This window comes from Asterias amurensis, chromosome 10 (assembly GCF_032118995.1).
Source record: "Asterias amurensis chromosome 10, ASM3211899v1".
Classification (NCBI taxonomy): domain Eukaryota; kingdom Metazoa; phylum Echinodermata; class Asteroidea; order Forcipulatida; family Asteriidae; genus Asterias; species Asterias amurensis.
In genome coordinates this window covers 14,026,739-14,048,071 of record NC_092657.1, presented here as the reverse complement: position 1 = coordinate 14,048,071, position 21,333 = coordinate 14,026,739, and the positions used below count along the sequence as shown (strand labels likewise).

At 38.4% G+C, this 21,333-nt stretch overlaps 1 pseudogene; it reads right to left on the bottom strand.

Moving 5' to 3' along the window:
• Window positions 1-763: 763 nt before the first annotated feature.
• On the bottom strand, window positions 764-20,669 carry LOC139942942 (uncharacterized; annotated as a pseudogene).
• Between the last annotated feature and the right edge of the window lie 664 nt (window positions 20,670-21,333).

The following is a 21,333-nucleotide window of genomic DNA, read 5'->3' as shown; positions in this document are numbered from 1 at the left end:
CTTGTTGCACGGTCCCCTCCACAACAAAGCTATATCAAACAATACTACACATGGCAGCTCACAACCTTTAATTGTGTACCCGTGGTAGATATTGGGCACCGTACATTCCTGTACAGTTAAAACAAAACTCATAACAACACCATGAACTCTATGCATGATCATCACATTTCCTAAAATTGACATTTTTATTTGTGACAACAACACTACTGATGTTGTTTGTGTTCCCAGAAGCCCGACGATGTCAACCAAACCACTTGACTGATAACAATACAATCACTAACTAGTTGTGTTTGCGTGTTTTTTTTTTATGCGTTTTATTTATAGTGTGGTGTGAAGTCCGTTTTGGGGACTACTTATCGTTATGCGTCTCGGTAAATATTTATTTTGGCAGACTATGATGGCAACACGTCCCACCTCTAATGCCATCAAACTGTGTGGGCTTACACTCTATACATGTATGTTACTTCTGTTTGCTCCTATTTTGGTACTAGTTAAAACATCAAGCGCAAGTTATACACAGAACCAACAAATAATCAAAACAAAAGCCGTGTATAATAATAAGTAAATTGAATGGTGGATGCACATCTTGGATGGAAATAATCTCGCGTGTTCCTTTTTGAAGTTCAATAATTTGGCCAATGGACCAGTTTTAATAAAGGCGGTCCCTCTATTTGTCAACCTTTTTTACAATTAAACCCTAAAAAGGAGACTTTAGTTATACAGGCGACGGAGACTGTCTTTAAGCTGCCGCTGCAGTGGTCGGATGCCTTTATTCAATCATAATGCTCAATAGTTAACATACAGCCGTCTTAAACAGCGCTCTAAGCGTTTAATAATGCTCAATAGTTAACATAAATTACCGATTACAATCATTTTGAAAATAATGATTACGCTCTTATAATCTCCCTCGACTCTTAATTGTTATTATTATTATTATTATTATTATTATTATTATTATTATTTTTATCAACACGATTCTGTGCTTCTGTCCTTACCTGATGTGACAAAAATGGTAAACTCACGTATGCTAAAAATGTGACATTTTTAAAACGCAACTTTCTGACGTTCACGTTCACGTATTTGGTCGCTTATGATAAGGCTGAAGCCAAGAAGCGTACAAAAGTTACCGTAATATGGCAAACATCACTTGGTTAAACAATATTCCATATGTACATCGCAAACATAACGTCTCAGTACCGTTCAAACTGACCAATAATGTCTCAGTACCGTTCAAACTGACCAATAATGTCTCAGTACCGTTCAACCTGACCAATCATGTCTCAGTACCGTTCAAACTGACCAATAATGTCTCAGTACCGTTCAACCTGACCAATCATGTATCAGTACCGTTCAACCTGACCAATCATGTATCAGTACCGTTCAAACTGACCAATCAAGCTGGAAAGATCCTAACACAACATCGTCCGTGACTTGGACCTGGGCCATGAACATCACAGTCAGTCGAAATCAAACAATTTTAATATTGAACATATATCGATATACATACAACAGTATTCGACCGCGGGATAATTAAGAAAAATGATTCTAACTAATTCTAACGCTTCAATCTCAAAAAGCTATCAACAAAAAATGAGGATCTTTACAAAAAAGCTGCCCCAAAAACAATAATCCGTTATATCCAATCACTATTTGGTGACTGAATAATGGTTTACGTTGACTTTCTTTTTAAATAACATACTTTCAAAGGGAACTTAACATAGCTTTCAAATGTAAAAAGCATTTTGAGATTCATCTCACTTCGAAGTAATCTGGTTATGTAATAATATATCACATTCATCGCCCATTGGTTGAATCTGAGAAGTGTAAACTTTCAGTTGCATTTTTCAGATTGTGGAATCATTTTAGTTTTTTTTTTCCTGCTTGGACATACGCCAGATTTCCGGCGATATCTCAAAACTGTGAACACATTTTGCCATGCAATTTCAACAGGTTAGTTTAATTGTACACATTTATATTTATAAAATATTAAATCCAATCCAACGGCTTAAAACGCCCAAGGTTTAGTTCATCACAATGATCTTAACAGGTAAGCATATGTGGCTGTGCATGGGAATACGAACTATAACCCAGTTACTGCGCCCTCTATTGATTTGGACCGAAATGCATAAAGCTACTTTTTGATCAAAGCGTAGCTGAGCTGCTGAGCACAACATTCAAAATGTTGTCGGCAGTACTTTTAACTGAATAAGTTTGTTTAGTAAAGGCTAAATGTTAACAAAACTATAGAAGAACAAATACAGTATAGCATTTGAATCTTGTTAATCTCTTCTCACAGTTACATAAAGAATAATATAAGTTTGACGCTGGAAAAAAAAAATCAAAATTCGGCCAGCGTCACTCAATAGTTTACCGTAATTTAAACTGTCTGGTTAAACATTGTATTTACAATCAAAACCTCCCAGATTACTCTAGTGAGCAGTTTACAATATTTTTTAATGCTTACATTGGTTTACAAATATTTGCGTGTATTTACAAATTGAAGCTGAAAAAGTGTGGTTTATGTCTTTTAAATACGTCTGAAGGTGGCACCCTAGAGTTCTCAATGTTTTAAATTACATCTCTGAAGTTAATACGCTAACTTGTTTTAGCATGTTAAAGAATAATACCACCAATTACTTCAACTAATAAACATTCATAAATACGTTGAGAGCGCGTCACGTGGGGTTGTTTAACTCTTTGATAATGACCAGTGTTTATAACCGGTTTTGAGCGGATACTACGCGCTAGCCTTGGTGCAAGACGTTTCTTGTTTAATACGGGCGATGCGGGCGCTGTCAGTGAGTTGGCCGCGCTGTGTTTGAAAGGAAAACGAGAACGTGTTGCACCATGACTATACACGCACGAACGGAACCGGAAACTGTCGGAAGTAGGCGTCTCAGTCATAATGCAACAACCGGTCGTCGTACCTGTACATTCAGAGCTCAAGCACGTCGGAAGCGAAAAGGTTTTACATGATTTATTACTTTATTACGCCTTTTAACCAAAAAGGCATTCATGAATAGGAATAAAAGAATAGCGACTCGTTTTTTACCGGACGTTTAAAACCTTGCAGGGTCGTTGCCGTGTGATAAAGGCCCGAACTTTCCACACGGCAACGACCCTGCCTGTTATCACACGACAACCACACTGCCTGTTTTAAACGGCCGGTAAAGAGCGAGTCGCTACCCTTTTATTCCCTTAATAATTCACATATAACGTGACATTTTCATTGTAACGAATAACGATCAGATAAAAAGGGTACCTTTATGTTCAGCCTTAAATACTAAATGGGTAATGGTGTGTTGAAAAGCAGCAACTGATACAGCAAGGTAAATGTGTGCGGTTATTATTAACCATTCATAAATACCTCAGACAATTTCGCTATTCCGATTGGTGCAGAGCGCGTCACGTGGGTATGTTTAAACGGTTGATAATAACCAGCTGGAGCTGTTTATAACCGGTGGTTTTCGGATACGTTTAGATCACAACTTCGTTCTCAGTGGTGATCGATCTCGCAGTGCAATTTTGGTCCATGAATAAGATGATACATACTACAAATTTATTAAGCCTTTTAACCAAACAGACATCTATGAATGGGAATACAAGAGTATCGACTCGTGATTTAACTGCCGTTTAAAATATTCGGCTCGTGCCTTTATCGATCTGCCACGAACCTGCCGGTTTTAAACGGCAGTTTAAAAACTCATCGCCACCCTTTTGGAATTATTCCCTTATTTAAAGTAGCAAAGCCAAACGAAATATGCTTACCGGACTATACTGTGGTAAGCCGAACACTATGTAACATGCTTATTATAAGACTTGCATCCTGCTAATTTTTTCGTGAGCCTCATTTTTAAGCAATATTGACAAAAGCTTTAATTTACACAAGTTAATTAAAGATTAATAATTGTATAACGGTAAACAACAACATAATTTGCCAACAACACAGTGATGGTAAATAATCGGTCAAGGTTAAACACAAAAGGAATGCTCCATTTAGTAACTGAGTAAATACATTCAAAAGTATACCTGTAATAATACAGCTCAAAAATTCATTTAAAGGCAGTGGACACTATTGGTAATTACTCAAAATAAATATTTGCATAACATTTTCCACCAATTTGATTTCGAGACCTCAGATTTCAAATTTGAGGTCTCGAAATCAAGCATCTGAAAGCACACAACTTCGTGTGACAAATGTTGTTTTTTATTTCATTATTATCTCGCAACTTCAACGACCAATTGACCTAAATTTGTCACAGGCTCGTTATTTTATGCATATGTTTAAGTGTATTTAAAAGGCTCGTGTAAATAGAGTTGAGTTACAAGGCTGAGAGTTCACAAAAGACTACACTATGGTACGGATATTACACATTTAAGCTGGTACTTTGTAGGTTAAATGTTGTTACTAAAACGTATTAAAGAAGTAAATGGGATGAAACAAAAAAAAAAACAATTAATTTAACCGCCAAAGCGAAGGAAGCATTTATCTGCGAAAATAGAACACTAGATTTGTACTAAACGATTGGAGGTACGTTGTGATCGTATCGTTTTGTACAAGTGGCAGATTATTTGCATTTTTGAGATTCATTAAGATTAACTATAAGTGTTAAACTTTATAAGTTGCAAATTACCTTATCATTAATAATATTGTAAATTTCACGACCATGACGTCATCGACACTCACACGCGATGCAATATCTTGACTGATTTCCAGTCAGCCACGATGAGGTCACCGGTAGGAGTAAACATCATGCCTTGAGGATAGAACAAACCACGAGCTACACAGCCGATGTACTCACCTGATGCATCGTAATGATGTGTCTCACCGCTTCCCACCGTACCGTCAGAAATAGACACATATATATCGCCAGCCTCATCACAACACACACCAACAGGATTAACAGGTTTGCCGTAAATGGAGGTGCTGATATTGAACACCTCGTTTCCCATGAAATCCACACAAACTAGTTTCATCTCATCGTGGTTTGTAAAGATCAGTCGCTCCTTGCTGCTAACATATAGAAAGCCGACGTCGTCAATATCATCATGATGTATTTTGGAAATGGTGGATCCATCTTTGTTATGAAGATATATTACCTTTCTCCGACAGTCAGACACTGCAATACGATCTTTCTTCTTGTCAACAGCAATACCAAAAAGCATACTCTCTGACTGCCCCTCGACTTCATTCTGTGAGGGTCTGAATTTGCGAATAAATCTCAGTTCGCTATCATAAACCTTTACATCTTGTCCGTCAGTAACCAGAAGCAGGTCATCAGAGGACACCGCAACACCCACAGGGGCTTGTAGTTGTCCATCTACTGTTCTACTTTGCACACCTTGAGATTTGTAACTACCACTCACTCGATGTAAATTTGGATAATATCAACCGTTTCAAATCAGTAACGATGATGTCACCGTTGCTAAAACAAGCAACGTCCCATGCCAACTTGAACTCCCCCTCACCTTCCCCTTCTTTACCAAACTCTGTCTTCACTTCCCACTTTTCTTCCTCTAGTATTTCACCGATATCCGCATCAGTGACGACATCATGACCTTTGAACCCGATGAATGACTTGCTATGCTGCACTGTTTGAAACTGGAGCTCTTTGTGGAATGTTAAGTTGTGCATTACCTTTGGCTTGAGGTCCAGCAGCTCAAAGTCATCAGCATGTTGCATCAAGTTGTTGACTGAAGCTACGATCTGCTCTGCGCGGCCCATCTTATCGCTATTGCTGATTTGTATGATGCCAAATTCCTCACCTCTTTCTTGACCGATTTGAGTTATTCTGTCTTGAAGGAGGCGAGATGCTTTTCTGATTTTGGCAACTTCCTCTTCCTCCTTAGCCACAATATCTCGAAGAGCCTGGTCTACCATAAGCTGTAATCTATGCTGTGAGTGTTTGATAGAGTCATCTACTTTTTGAAATTGCTTGCGACATTCATCAAATCTCATCAATGCCTCTTCAACAGCTTGACGATAAGATTGAATGGAGTCTTTGATTTCAGTGAGTTTGTGGTTTTGCGCTCTGTGATCAAATACCACACATTTGAGACAAACAAGTAAGTCACACGTGTCGCAATAAAAGCACAGTTCCTGGTCAGTGTGTTTCCGGCATTTTGGAGAGCAAGTTTTTTTCTGGTCTCTGGATCCCTCATTTGATGACCCGGCTGCATTCACGACTCGATGATGCCTGTTCAATTTTATTTTGGCGTGGTATTCCAAACAAATCTTGCAAAAATTCGCATCACAGTCAACACACCGTGAGACGGCATCAAGACCTTCGTCGCATCCTTCGCAAATCGAGACAAGAGAGTTAGGCCTATTGTCCTCTCCGGGACCATCCGGATTGATGACGTCATCAATAAGCGAGCTCAAGAGAAAGCAGTTGAGAAGAGCCGATGGTCCCTTATCTGGGATTGAATTTTTCTTTCTACACACTGGGCAAATGATGAAACCCGTCTTTGGATCCTGTTTGCTTACAAGTTCATGAAGACATGTTAAGCAGAAGCTGTGCTGACAGTCCAGGATTTTCGGATCGATCAACCGAGTCAAGCAGATTGGGCATTCGATGTGTACACTTTTAATCTTGCAAGTGGTTTCAGTGTGAAGTGCAGCTTCGGTCATCGTGGTGAGACTGAAAGTAAAACGAATATAATTTTTTTGTTTTCATTCAGTCAGTGATTTTATACATTGGGTGGAAACAGACTTACCGCATTAAAAGCCTTTTGTTGAGAGTTGCGATAACCTGTGATTTATAGAAACGATTTTCGGTCCAACAAACTGTATCTCATACAGTGCCTGCTAAACGAGTAAAATTACCCAGCACTCAGTAAAAAAACAATGGACTTTCCCTTTTACATGACAAGGATTGTTGTCCTTTGTATGTCATATTTAAAGACACTGGACACTATTGGTATTGTCAAAGACCAGTCTTCTCACTTGGTGTATCTCAACATAGGCATAACACAACAAACCTGTTAAAATTTGTGTTCGATTGGTCGTCGAAGTTGCGGGATAATAATGGAAAAAAAACACCCTTGTCATACGGATTTGTGTGCTTTCAGATGCTTGATTTTGAGACAGCTAGTTCTAAATCTGAGGTCTCGAAATCAAAGTCGTGGAAAATTACTTCTTTCTCGAAAACTAAACCACTTCAGAGGGAGCCGTTTCTCACAATGTTTTATGTTACCAACCTCTCCCCATTACGCGTTACCAAGTAAGGTTTTATGCTAATAATTATTTTGAGCAATTACCAATATTGTCCACTGCCTTTAAAAACATAATTGAAAAGCTTCGGGATGGTTTGTTTAAAATGTGCCAGTCGTTGATTTGTGATTGAAACCAGTGTTTGATTCATTGTTTTATAGTTGTACATATACTTACCATACAGTTAAAGTCACCTGGAAATATATATTAATTACTTTCAAACATAAGAGTATATGCTTATGAACAATAAACATTTTTTTATCATTAATGTTTGTCACGATTGATATGATAAAATAGAAAAAATTCGTTTGGGGGCTGAGTCCACCTTCCCCTTGTGTGACGTCAATCGAGGCAGGCTTTGCCTGCAATGAGTAGAGTAACCACATGTGCAAAGTACATATATGGGTCATTCCATGTCAGACCAACGCACTTTGTTTACCTCATGTCTTCCGATTTTGATCAAAATTGCTGTGCTTGTAGGCCCTAATGAGCAATTAATGCACACCAATTTTTAGCCCGATCGGACTTACCGTGTGGTCAGGGCAGAAACCACTAAAATCTGACGTTTTTAGGGTAAAATACCACCTTTTTGGTAAAAATATGTCATAACCATGTCAATTCTCATCACACATATGCAAATTTGGTATCAAAATGATGAGAATTGCATGCTGAAATCAATTATTTTGTCAAAAATAAATTTTCTGGAATGTAAGTCACTGTAATCTTTATTATGTTATCGTGACCTTTGACCCAGTTTTTAAAATAATGTTTCTTTCCAAAAATCAACGAAATGAAAATCACTTAATAGAGCATGTCTTCCTCTATCAGAATCCACTAAGAAACAGTTGGGTTCTTCAAAATTTACAACTTTATGACTATTTTTGTACAAGTCACCATGATCTTTAATATGTTGTCGTGACCTTTGACCCAATTTTTGAAACAATGCACCATTCCAAAAATAAACAAAATAAAAATCACTTGATAGAGCATGTCATCCTCTATCAGAATCAACCAAGAAACACTGGGCTCTTCAACATTTACAATTTTATGACTATTTTTGTACAGTTGTTAGGTTACAAATTAGTCAATTTATATACTTACATAATAAATCCACCAACAAAACTTACTCTTCTGTTTTTAAAGTTACTTAAAGTCTTCATGGTTTGCGATTTTTGTCTTGTTGATGGCTGATGTGGTTTAACCAGAATCAGAATTTAAATTATCAGCAGTGACGCACCCAGGATTTATTATGTTTTGGGGTGGGCCATATTTTCCCCAAATATTTCTTTCGAAGATTGTAAAACAAAAAATCAAAACAAATCAAACAAACAAATTGAATACATTGGAGGGCTGGGATCAATCCCCTGGACTCATCCCCCCCCCCCCCCCCCCTTTGGGTGCAACACTGTGATTATTAGTGATCCCAGTTAGAGATTACATCAAATTTGAGATGGAGAAGCTGTCTGCCTTTCTTCACAAACTTATTCAGTCTTGCTTTAACCCCCTGTGATGAATCTTGAACAACAAATTAATGCATAATAACTTTCTGAGAAATCCTCAAGAACAATTTGTTTACCATGCTGCAACTCTGACTTCAGGGCCCATTTTGGTAAAGCTGTTCAGCAGCAGATTTTGTGCTAACTGTGCGATTTCCATTTCATAGCGCCGCTAATCGTATAGCACACGAACAGGCATGTTAACCTTCCGATGAAGTCAGAGTTGCATCTTGGAAAGAATTTTGTTTGGGAAATATGCCCCCCCCCTCCCCCCCCCCCTCAATCCACAACCCATACTAAATCATGGGTGCGTCACTGCTGGTATCTTAAAGTATGATTCTGGTTAGACCACATCAGCCCTCAACATAAAAAAATCCCAAACATTTACAGTTTTAGTAACTTTGGAAAGTTTTTTATTATTTTTTATTTATAAAGTAAAGTTTATAAATTGACTAATTTGTAACCTAACAAATATATAAAAATAGTCTTAAAGTTGTACATTTTGAAGAGCCCAGTTGTTTCTTAGTAAATTCTGATAGAGGACGACATGCTATATCAAGTGGTTTTCATTTTGTTGATTTTTGGAATGATGCGTTATTTCAAAAATTGGGTCAAAGGTCACGATAACATATTAAAGATCGCAGTGGTATTAAACAACAAGTATTGTTAACTTTGAATGCCCAATAAACGACAATAAACCCTTTATTCGAAGCTGAAATATTATTTCCGAGTGCTGTCACGATGAACGATGAAGTGTCTGATATTGTTTTTCACACACACGTATTGGGAGGGCCGGCCGCCCTCCTAAAGTTTGGGCCGCCCTGCCTAACAATACGACAAACATAATATTTTTAGACTGCATTATAATAATAAACAAGTACCTGACAAGCCAAAACCAAAACTACATCGTCGGAAATACGATGGTAAACATAATGTTAAAACACAACGATGCACTCGGCCACTTGGTTCGATCTGTCGCCCACACCATGAAAATACCAACTGCTTGCAAAGTTCATAAACAGTTCGCACGTTGTGATTGGCCATTGATCGACTCCAACACAAAACGCACATTCACGAACTGAGAAAGAATTGCCACACAGTGTGCCGCACGCCTGTAGAATGGTGCAATGTATAGCCTTGAAGCATATTCAAACATTTATAACTTTCGCCAATTGAGGGCGTGCGCGATGCGGGGCAAAGTTCATTGATAAATAATTATTATGTGCGTTGTAACCGAACCGATCGTTGAATCTCGATGATGTTATTGCAAACGAGGATCCTTAACGACGGAACCGTCAATCACTAATTCATGAAAATTGTTTTATTGGAAAAAGGTATTATTTTCGAAATTGCACAGTTTTCTTTTTACCCCGTCGGCCATTTGTGGGAGTCAATTTTGTTGACTCCCATAAATGGCCTACCGTGTTAATTCGGCAAAGTAAAAGGAAAACCACGCAGTCTCGAGGCAAATTTGTGTGGATCATTGTATTCTACTTTTAAAACATTTTTCCAACCATACATTTTATACTAAACGGTTACAAACGCTTTTTATAGACCAACTCATCCGACCCAAGGCAACGTGTTCATTTAAACGTGATATTTGTCCTTAGCGGCAGAACTTGGATTTGGATTTCTCTTATACAATGTCACAAGCTGATGTACTTCTTACCAATTACAATTGTATTGCCAATAACTGAGAGTTTTCCTGCCGAACGTAAACAGCGTGCACCAATCATTAAAGCAACTGGCAACCGGAGTGAGCAAGGTTTATTTTCCGAGTAAATCTGACCAGCTGTTATACTCGTCTGAGTTTATTGTTATTGATGTATTGCATTGTTTTGTAATGTATTGCATTTATTGTCCAAATCAAAAGCAGAAGAACTGCAAATTACGGGAAACGGGGGAAAAAAAATGAACTATCAATAAACCAAAATCGTGATTGTTAGGCCTTAATAAAATTGCAATAAGAAATAGATCAAATATTTTACAAACAAATAACTAACTGCTCCCACACATGAATAAATACAGGCTAAATTCAGCAAAAAAAAAAATTATTTCTCACTAAATTATTTGAATTAAATTCGAGACCTCAACTGAGGTCTCGAATTCAAGCATCTGAAGGCATACAACATTTGTTGGACAATGGTCTTTTTCTATACATTATTATCTCACTACTTCGACGCCCATTTGAGTTCAAATTTACACAGGTTTTTTATGCATGTTGAGATACACCAAATGAGAAAACTGACCTTTGACAATTACCAAAGGTGTACAGTTCCTTTAAGGAATACACTCAATTGGCAGTAACCCGTTCAAATAGTCTGGCTAAAATATTGGCCAACAAATTGAATTAACCTTTTTTTAACACAGGAGATGGCACATTTCTGGCTCAATCTGCGCTTAGGCCTATGTTATTTCCAGTTGTGTCATGTACACCCGATCATGTTCGAATAAGATAGCAAAGACCCTAGTGAAAACAAAGTCTTACCTAGTGCTAGTACACACTTTACTCACTGCGTACAGTTGGTCCTATTTGCAAACTTCAGGAAGTGGCTGATAGCCGGCAACAATTGTCGGTTTAGTTAACAAAAATTAACACAGGAGATGGCCAATTTGGTTCAATCTGCGCTAATGTTATTCCCAGTGCTGTCATGTATTAAACTTGAACATGTTCGTATTTAAGACGGCATCATAGACCCTAGTGAAAACGAAGTCCTACCTGGTGTTATATATGTTATATATGTTAATTACTCACTGCATAGAGTTGATGATCTTTGCTGAACTGTTGGAAGTGGCTGATAGCCGGTAAAAATATTGGATTCTTAACGACAAACAACGTTGAAATAGCACACAAAACGTGTCTGCCTCAAACCCGACTTCTGCGTATGAAAGTACAGTACATGTATCTGCAGCTGCATACCCAATGGTAGTTTCACACAACTGGAAAAACCCATATACAAACCAACTACCGCATACTAAGCAGGTAAAGTTTAAAGGCAGTGAACACTATTGGTAATTACTCAAAATAATTATTAGCACAAAACCTCACTTGGTGAGTAGTAATGGGGAGAGGTTGATGGTATAAAACATTGTGACAATCAGCTCTCCACGAATTTCATTTCGAGACCTCAGATTTAGAACTTGATGTCTCGAAATCAACCATCTAAACGCACACAACTTCATGTGACAATGGTGTTTTTGTCTTTCATTATTATCTCGCAAGTTCGATGACCGATTGAGCTCAAATTTTCACGGGTTTGTTATTTTATGCATATGTTGAGATATACTAACTATGAAGGTTAGTCTTTGACAATTACCAATAGTGTCCACTGCCTTTAATGATCGGTAAATTGGCAGTTGCACACAGCGGGGAAAACCCACACTTAAGCCCTTTTCACACTACAGGTATTTCCCGGGAAATTCCCGGGAAATGTTAGTCGATCTGTTCACACTACAAAACATTTCCCGGGAAGTAACATTTTCCCGGGAAATAATTTACCCAGTTAAGGAGTAGGGTTAAAGGAGTTAACCCCGGGGAAAAACGTTTCTCCCGGGAAAAACAGCTAGTGAGAACGAAAGCGGGTTTCACTTACCCCACCTTTTGTTTCTACTGTGTTGAGACGTAATTAATCTCTAAAGGTCACAGACGTCAAAAATAGCGCGCCAAATAATTCGCGTGATAACAATAGCCCTTTTTTGTTTTCTCCTTCTGAAAGTGTTCATATTAAGTACGAAAATAAAAGTGAATTACATCTGTAATTTACAAATAAATATATGAATTAAAAAATTGACCACGTGAATGGAATAGGAACAGAATAGTTGGCGTGAACAAGCTTCCTTCTCGTACACACGCCATGTGTGTGTGGTATTTCTTAATGCATGTATACTTGGCCGTTGATGGACTTTTGTTGTCCAGAGTCAGATTTGAGTTCTTCGATCAACATTGCTGTCTACCACTTGGTAGTAAATATTTTAGTTCAATCTGTTGCTCAATTTCTTACGTTGGGTAGAAGTGAACGATAGAGTGATGATAACATTTTGAAACTAGTTGCATTTTTGGCCGACGATGCAGTCCAAAAACAGCTAGATGGGCATACAAGAAACGGAAAAGTTTTCTGCCTGCGTGAAGCTGGATATTAACGGACCCCTGCCCATTGCAGATAAAAACTGAAAACCTTGCGGAAAAGACTATAGGTCGGTAGGATAATAGTTTTGTTTTTCAAGGTCTAAATATTAAGTGTTCTCCTGCAAAAAAAATTGTTTAAAAGAAACATACATTTAAAAGTCTTTATGAAGCCATGAAAAAATGCTAGCCAATATAGGGCTAAAGCCTATTTCCGTGTTCTTTCTTTGCACGATGGGAAAACTGTTGATGTTGGGAGGGAAGAATGCTTCTTTTTCTTTCTACTGCTATTGTCAGATTGTGCAAAATCGACTAATATTTTTTCTATAAAACCTTTAATTATCTTGGCCCTAACATCATGGACATTATTATGCAATCCTTCGAAAATGCCATTCAGAAAATTTCTAGGCCTTACCCCATGGTTGATTCCCTTAACCCTGCCCCTGAGCAGGGTTAATTATTTCCTGGGAAAACGTCATTTCCCGGGAGTATTTTTGTAGTGTGAACAGATCAACCGAAAGTTCCCGGGAATTTCCCGGGAAATAACTATAGTGTGAACAGGCAAAAATTGAGATGAACGCCAACACAAAACCTCTGGGTAAAACACGGACACAAAAGTCCATTCAATTACAGTTCTCAAAAGAAAAAAAAAGCTGTCGCAGATGGAAAGCTCCCTTTCGTTTTTTCTAATAGCAACTTGCTCCCACCAGTGGCTGCTCATGGTAGACCAGATTGACCTTTGACCAATAAATACTTCCAGCAAGTGCCATGAAACCCGTCAATCGCACGACAAATTCCATCCGATTGTTATACCGCATGTCTTTAAAACACTGTCCCAGCAATCGTCTTCTCCTGAAAAGACGCCAGCGACGTCTTCCCCGAACTGCAAGACTTCTTTTCAGCCGTAATCACACCATATATTGGTATAACAACACGTAAATACACAATTAAAGTGCAGCCATTTTGGGTCGCATGTGGCAAGGATTTTGCAGCCGGCGCGTGGCATTGTGGGAACGGACTTCCGTCCACAAACATTGTAACTTCCGCATGGGCTGACCTTGTTTACCACGTTTCCTGGGGTTTGATCGTAAGTGTGAAACGACCGTGCATATTCCTGGGAAATAGTACTCCCGGGAGTTATCAAATTGGGATAGTGAGAACGGTTGCTGGGTTGGCAGTGGGGTTAAAAACTCCCGGGATTTTCCCGGGAGTTTATTTCCCGGGAAATGGTTCTGTAGTGTGAAAAGGGCTTTAGTTGAAAGGTGCAATGATTGGTAATGCGTATAATGATGCATTGCAACCCGGCGTTGCGATTGTATCGCGCTGTATGATGGGTTCAACGGATGTGTTTATGGAATTTTGATCGTTGAGTTCTAGCCTCCATTCAAGCCCGTTCACGTACGAGAGGAGCATTATTATACGTATATCGTAATTACAATAACATCTAATGAGATTCCGTCCCCGATTTGGGAGCTTAAGCCATTTGACACTTTCGGTAAAAAGTATTGTCTAAAGGCCCACACTTCGTGTATCAAAAGTTTTATATACACTAACAAACCTGTGAAAATTTAGGCTGAATCGGTCAACGGAGTCGGGAGAAAATGACGGGAAAACCCAGCCTTGTTTCCGCACGTTTCGCCGTGTCAATACATCCTTAATTCTCGATATCGAGAATTGATAAATGTTTTAATGTTTTCTCAAATAGTAAATAAGTTAATGGAATAATATTTTGAGAGAACTCTTTCACCATTACCCTCTGTAAACCCTGTAATTTATTTGTAAATCTGTGTGAACTTTTATTTGTGTGTCTGTTCCGAAAGTGGGCGCTATATGAAGTAGTTTGGACACAGTTTGCAATATTTATAGATGGACCGAATCTCCAGGGGACGGAATCTCCTGCCACTTTAGCTGCGGTAAAGTTTGATGACGTTAGGCGCGCGACGGGACTACAAATAAATGAACTCTAATCTCAAGTATGCTGTTGACCTCAATTAAATTTGATCCAAATAATTGTACTTCAATTCGATTCAACTAAATTAAATTCAGTTAAATTCAATTCAATTAAATCTAACTCAATTCATTTTATTACAGACATCACGTTAAAGGCGCAGTGGACACTATTGGTAATTGTCAAAGACTAGCCTTCAAAGTTCGTGTATCTCAACATATGCATACATTAACAAACCTGTGCAAATTTGAGCTCAATCGGTCATCAAAGTTGCGAGATAATAAAGAAAGAAGAAAACACCCTTGTCACACGAAGTTGTGTGCGTTTAGATGGTTGATTTCGATACCTCAAGTTCTAAACTTGAGGTCTCGAAATCAAATTCCTGGAAAATTACTTCTTTCTCCAAAACTATGGCACTTCAGAGGGAGCTGTTTCTAACAATGTTTTATACCACCAACCTCTCCCCATTACTTGTCACCAAGAAAGGTTTTATGCTAGAAATTATTTTGAGTAATTACCAATAGTGTCCACTGCCTTTAAATACATGAACATTGTTTTACAGTGTGCATCAACTATAAAACATCAACATTTTGTGAAATAGAAAAGAAAGACTAACAAAGATAAACGGGACAAGTATTACACAGTGACCCGATACTCACAATCATCCTACAAGTACGGGGAGACAACATACAAACAACTTTATAAAACCAACCACCAAAGTAAAAGAGCAAAAATACCATAAACCACAATTTAAAAAGACTAACCTACAACAATTGGTGCCAGCAAACCAGGAAACAAAACAAAAAAATAAACCATATATAAACCATAATGTGATAGTAACTCGTCCGTATCTTGCCCGGCAGCCAGCAGAACATGGCGGTTCAGCGTTTCGTAACATACAATATTTGGTTTTAAAAAAAATGAGGAATTGGGTGTATACGGAAAGGGGAAGCAAGGGTTCGAGTTTGTTCTTGTTTTGGTTTGTTCTTGTAAGACACTTCACTACAATCCTCGGCTTTAAGATGTTGCCTCCATACTGATTTCATCTGCTATCTTTCTCACTTAGTGCAATTGTCTATTAGTTGTATAATTCCCATGATTATTTGTACTGTGACATTTTCACAGGTTTGTTTTTTATAATATAAGTTGTGATACACGAAGTGTGGGACTTGGACAATACTGTTTACCGAAATTGTAAAATAGCTTTAAACCCTATAGGCCCAATGGTTGAATCTGAGAAGTATAAACAAAATTAGTTTTGTTTTTCCTGCTTGGACATTGCGCCGGACTTCCGGCGATTTCTCAAAACTGTGATACCTTTTGCCATGCAATTTCAACAGGTTAGTTTAATTGTATACATTTATATTTATATAATATTTAATCCAATCCAACGGTTTCAAATACCAAAGGTTTACTCTATCACAATGATCTAAACAGGCAGGCATATCTGGCTGTGCATGTAAATACAAACTATAACTCAGTTACTGCGCAAGCGAGCGCCCTCTATTGATCTGGACCGAAATGCATAAAGCTACTTTTTGATCAAAGCGTAGCTGAGCTGCTGAGCACAACATTCACAATATTGTCGGCAGTACTTTTAGCTCCAGCAGCGCCTCGCCCCCCAATCCCGCCACCCCGGTGAGAGTTAATGATTTTAGTTTTGCTAAATTATCTGGATGTTTTTGTTTAGTAAAAGGGTAAATCTTAACACAACTGTAGAAGAAGAAAACAAAATACGGTAGCTTTTGAATCTTGTTAATGTTTACCTTCTACACAATTACATAAAGAATAATATAAAGTTGACGCGGGAAAAAAAAAATCAAAATTCGGCCAGCGTCACTCAACAGCTTACATTATTTTTAACTTTCTGGTTAAACAATGTATTAACAATCAAAACATCCCAGATTACTCAAATGAGCAGTTTACAATTTTTTTTGGGGGGTTGATGCTTACATTTGTATACATTAATGTTTGCTTTTATTACAAATTGAAGCTGAAAGTGTGTGGTTTAAGTCATTTAAATACGTCTGAAGGTGGAACCCTTTAGTTCTCATTGTTTTAAATTAAATATCTGAAGTTAAAACTGTACGCAAACTTGTTTTAAACTTTTTAAGGAATAATACCACCAGTTACTTCAATTAATAAACATTCATAAATACCTCAAACAGTTTCGCTATCCCTGTTGGTGGAGAGCGCGTCACGTGGGGGTGTTTAAACTTTTGATAATGACCAGCGTTTATAACCGGTTGTGAGCGGATACTCCACGTTAGTCTTGGTGCAAGGCGTTTCTTGTTACGGCGATGCGGGCGCCTTTGTTGAGTTTGCCGTGCTGTGTGTGAAAGGAAAACGAGAACGTTTTGCCGAAGACTCTTACGCGCACGAACAGAACCGGAAACTGTCGGAAGTAGGCGTCTCAGTCATAACAATGCAACACACGGACGTCGTACATGTACATACATAGCTTAAGCACGTCGGTAACGGATAAGTTTTACAGAGTTTCTTACTTTAGTACGCCTTTTAACCACCAAGGCATTTATGCATGGGAATACAAGACTAGTGACTCGTTCTTTACCGGCCGTTTAAAACCTTGCATGGTCGTTGTCGTGTGATAAAGGCCCTCGCCTTCGGCTTGGGCCTTTATCACACGGTAACGAGTGGCTACCCTTTTATTCCCTTAATATATCATAAATGGGTAATGGTGAGTTAAAAAGCAGCAACTGATACAGCAAGGTAAATGTGTGCGGTTATTATTAACCATTCATAAATACCTCAGACAATTTCGCTATTCCGATTGGTGGAGAGCGCGTCACGTGGGTGTGTTTAAACGGTTGATAACAACTAGCTGGAGCTGTTTATAACCGTTGTTTTTTTGGATACGTTTAGTTCACAACTTCGTTTTCAGTGGTGATCGATCTCGTCGTGCAATTTTGGTCCACGAATAAGAGGATGCATACTACTACTTTATTACGCCTTTTAACCAGAAAGACATCTATGAATGGGAATGGAAGAGTAGTGACTCGTTCTTTAACTGGCGTTTAAAACATTGCAGGGTCATGGCAGTGCGATAAAGGCCCTCACATTAGGCTTGTGCCTTTATCGCACTGCCAGGACCCTGCCGGTTGTGAACGGCAGTTTAAAAAACTCATCGCTACCCTTTTATTCCCTTATTTAAAGTAGCAAAGCCAAACGAAAAATGCTTACCGGACTAAACTGTGGCAAGCAGAACACCATGTCACTTGCTTAATATAAGACTTATATCCTGCTAATTTTTTCGTAAGCCTCATTTTTAAGCAATATTTACAAAAGCTTTAATTTACACAAGTTAATTAAAGATTAATAATTGTATAACGGTAAACAGCAACATAATCTGCCAACAACACAATGGTGGTAAATATTTGGTTAAGGTTAAACACAAAAGGAATGCTCCATTTACATTGATAATCGACTGAGTAAAAACATTCAAAAGTATACCCGTAATAATACAACTCCAAAATTCATTTAAAGGCAGTGGACACTATTGGTACTTTGTAGGTTAATGGTTTTACTAAAACGTATTTAAGAAGTAAATGGGATGAAACAAAAACAACCCAATTAATTTAACCGCCAAAGCGAAGAAGCATTTAAAATAGAACACTAGATTTGTACTAAACGATTGGTGGTACGTTGTGATCGTAACGTTTTGTACAAGTGGCAGATTATTTGAATTTTTGAGATTCACGAAGATTAACTATAAGACTCCCCACGGCTCGACACCCCAAGACCACTGACCAGGAGATCACCTGTTCCACTAACATGTCCTGAGGCACGGACAGGGCCAAATCCCAAATGGGAGCCGGAGCAGGTCTTTGCACCATGGCAGTCATACCAGTAAGAGTCAGATCCCCAACCACCCATACCACAGTGGAGACCTAGGCATTCCTTGACCCCGGCAGCAGCGTAACCTTTTGTACCGATAACCTTGCCCAGCAGCTTGGACTAACTGGCGGTGTGTGTACTTGACAATGGTTCAACCGTCGAGCTTCCTTTGGTCTACACTAAACCCAAGATGCCTGTCACCAGAGATCTTATGCCAACCCAAGAGGACATTGATAGGTACGAGCACCTAAGAGAGATTGAACTTCCTGTAATTCAGGCCGATGTGGGGATGCTAATATGTCAATAACGTCCCAGCTGCCTATACGCCACAATAACTGAGAACAGGACAAGAAAACGAGCCCCATGGAGCCAGATCAGTGCTTGGATGGATCATATGGGGCATGGTCAGAGGTAGGGAAGAGCCCTGCCACATTTCCAACCAGCAACTAGCCAGAGAAGAAGCAGGACAACTTCAGAGGTTGGAGAACATGGTGACAGCATCCATAGACAAGGACTTTCCAGAGCGCCTGGTTGACAGTAAGAAGGAACCTTCCGTTGAAGATAAGCAATTTGAAGAAATTATTGGAACAACTCTGAAGTTGGTGGGAAACCACTACCAGTGTGACTTGCCCTTTCGCGAACCAGCATGCAAGCTTGAGGACAACAGATTTCATGCCATGGACCGTCTGATGTCCCTTAAGAAGAAGCTAAGACACAACCCGACGTTCAATCAAGACTATGTGACCTTCATGAGCTCACTAATAGAGAAAGGTTATGCCGGTAAGGTCACTGATGCTCCCGAAGATAGCAGAGAAGTGGAACAATAAAGAAATAACTCAGAATTAAAACGTTGTTTCAATCAACCGACGTTACAATATTAATACCAGGGCTCACCAGTTTCTGCTGTTTAGCAGAAAATGCCGACTAACAAAAAACAACTTTACTAGGCAAAAAGTTGTCCGGCACCAGCCACAAGTCCACAACATTTAAAATTAATTTAAGTAAAATTGGGCTGGTAACCAGATTCTGCTAAGCAATACTATTTTGTGCTGAGCAAATTGTTGTGCTAATACAGGCTTTATTAAATAGGGCCCTTGCACGTCGGGAGCATAGCCACGATCGCATTCCAAACTGCATCATGGCAATTCAGTAGTATGCCTAGTTTATTAGTGTCATGAATGCTTTATTTACTTGTCATTGTACCACCCTGTTTTGGATTGACCTGATGCGTGTACTTATGTCGGTTGTTTATAATACAATAACACATGCATAAGTAGGCTGGATCATTATGCTGCGTCATAGTAAAACGTTGATTTAAACAAAGCACCAGTCTACTCACAACATTGCGCGACAATGTCACGAAGATTTGGCAGTTGCAACGGCTGGAAAAGCGTTTACGCTGGCTATTTTACCGCTTTGCGTTTTTTAATCATGTTTTGCCAATTACGTGATATGTTGATGATTTTTTTATAAGCAACCATCTAAACAAATTTGATTTATGATTAAACACCACTTAACTGCGTAAACGGTGAGCTGATGTGTCCCTTTAACAAACAGCTAGGCGGAATGTGTATGGAATCGGCTGCGACTACTGCTTTCCGTGTTGGATCGAATTCGAAGACAGTCTACTCCGTGGTAATGTAATATATAGAGCAAGACAGTTTACCAAAAGAGTACGATAGAAAAGTCTCCTGAACTCCACCAAATCTACTCGTGGTCGTGTAATAATATATAAAACGAGCACGATTAAGAAGTCTCCCGAAATCCAAATTATACGATTTGCAGAAACTGTTTACGGAAAATCAATTATATATTGAAACAATACCATACAATGCCTCAAATCTGATATAGGCCATTGTGTACATAGAGATTTACCTTAAGTTGTAGACGTTTTTTTGACTCAATACTTACTGCGTACAGCTGGATTTCTTTGCTGAACTTTCGGAATTGGCTGATTGATGGCACCAAAAAGGAATTCTGCTCGACCAAAAAAGAAACGTTAACAGGTAGGTCTTCACAAACAATTCACTTCTTTCATAACCATAATTCCAAATAATCACTGATTAAAATTGCACTAGTTTCACACAACTGGAAAAACCCATCCGTATTAATAGCGTTCAAGGGTACAAACTCCAAGGGTCGTTTCTCAATCTAAGGTGGCCTGTTGTAACCATTGCAATTGTTCGAATATGATTCTACAAATAATGGTGAACAAAATCAATTTTGATAGCTAATGATTTAATAATAAATTTGAAGGATTTGAAACTAGACGTTTCGATTAGAAGACGATCAGAGCATTCTGATTGAAACTTCGAGTTGAAACCCATGTTTCCTTTCAGAACGCGACTCAATTTTGAATTATAGTTGTATTGTGTTACTACAAACATTACTAAACTAAATAATTCATACATTTTCCTTATGATGTTGATGTTATTAACCAACAAAAAAAAAACATTAAGGGGCAGTTTACAAATAAATAAAACAAAAAGGCAACGTCATCTTGACAAATACTTGTTTCTAATCACTCTCCTATAAAATAAAAAATGAAACTCTTGACCAATCTGTTGATGAACAAATTAGTTTAATAATATCAAACTAACCTTTGTGTAACAAAAACCGATTAGGGAACGGCGAGTAAAATGTTAAAATTGCATTTAGACTCTTGGGCAGTTAGCCCCCCCCCCCCCCCCCCAACAAA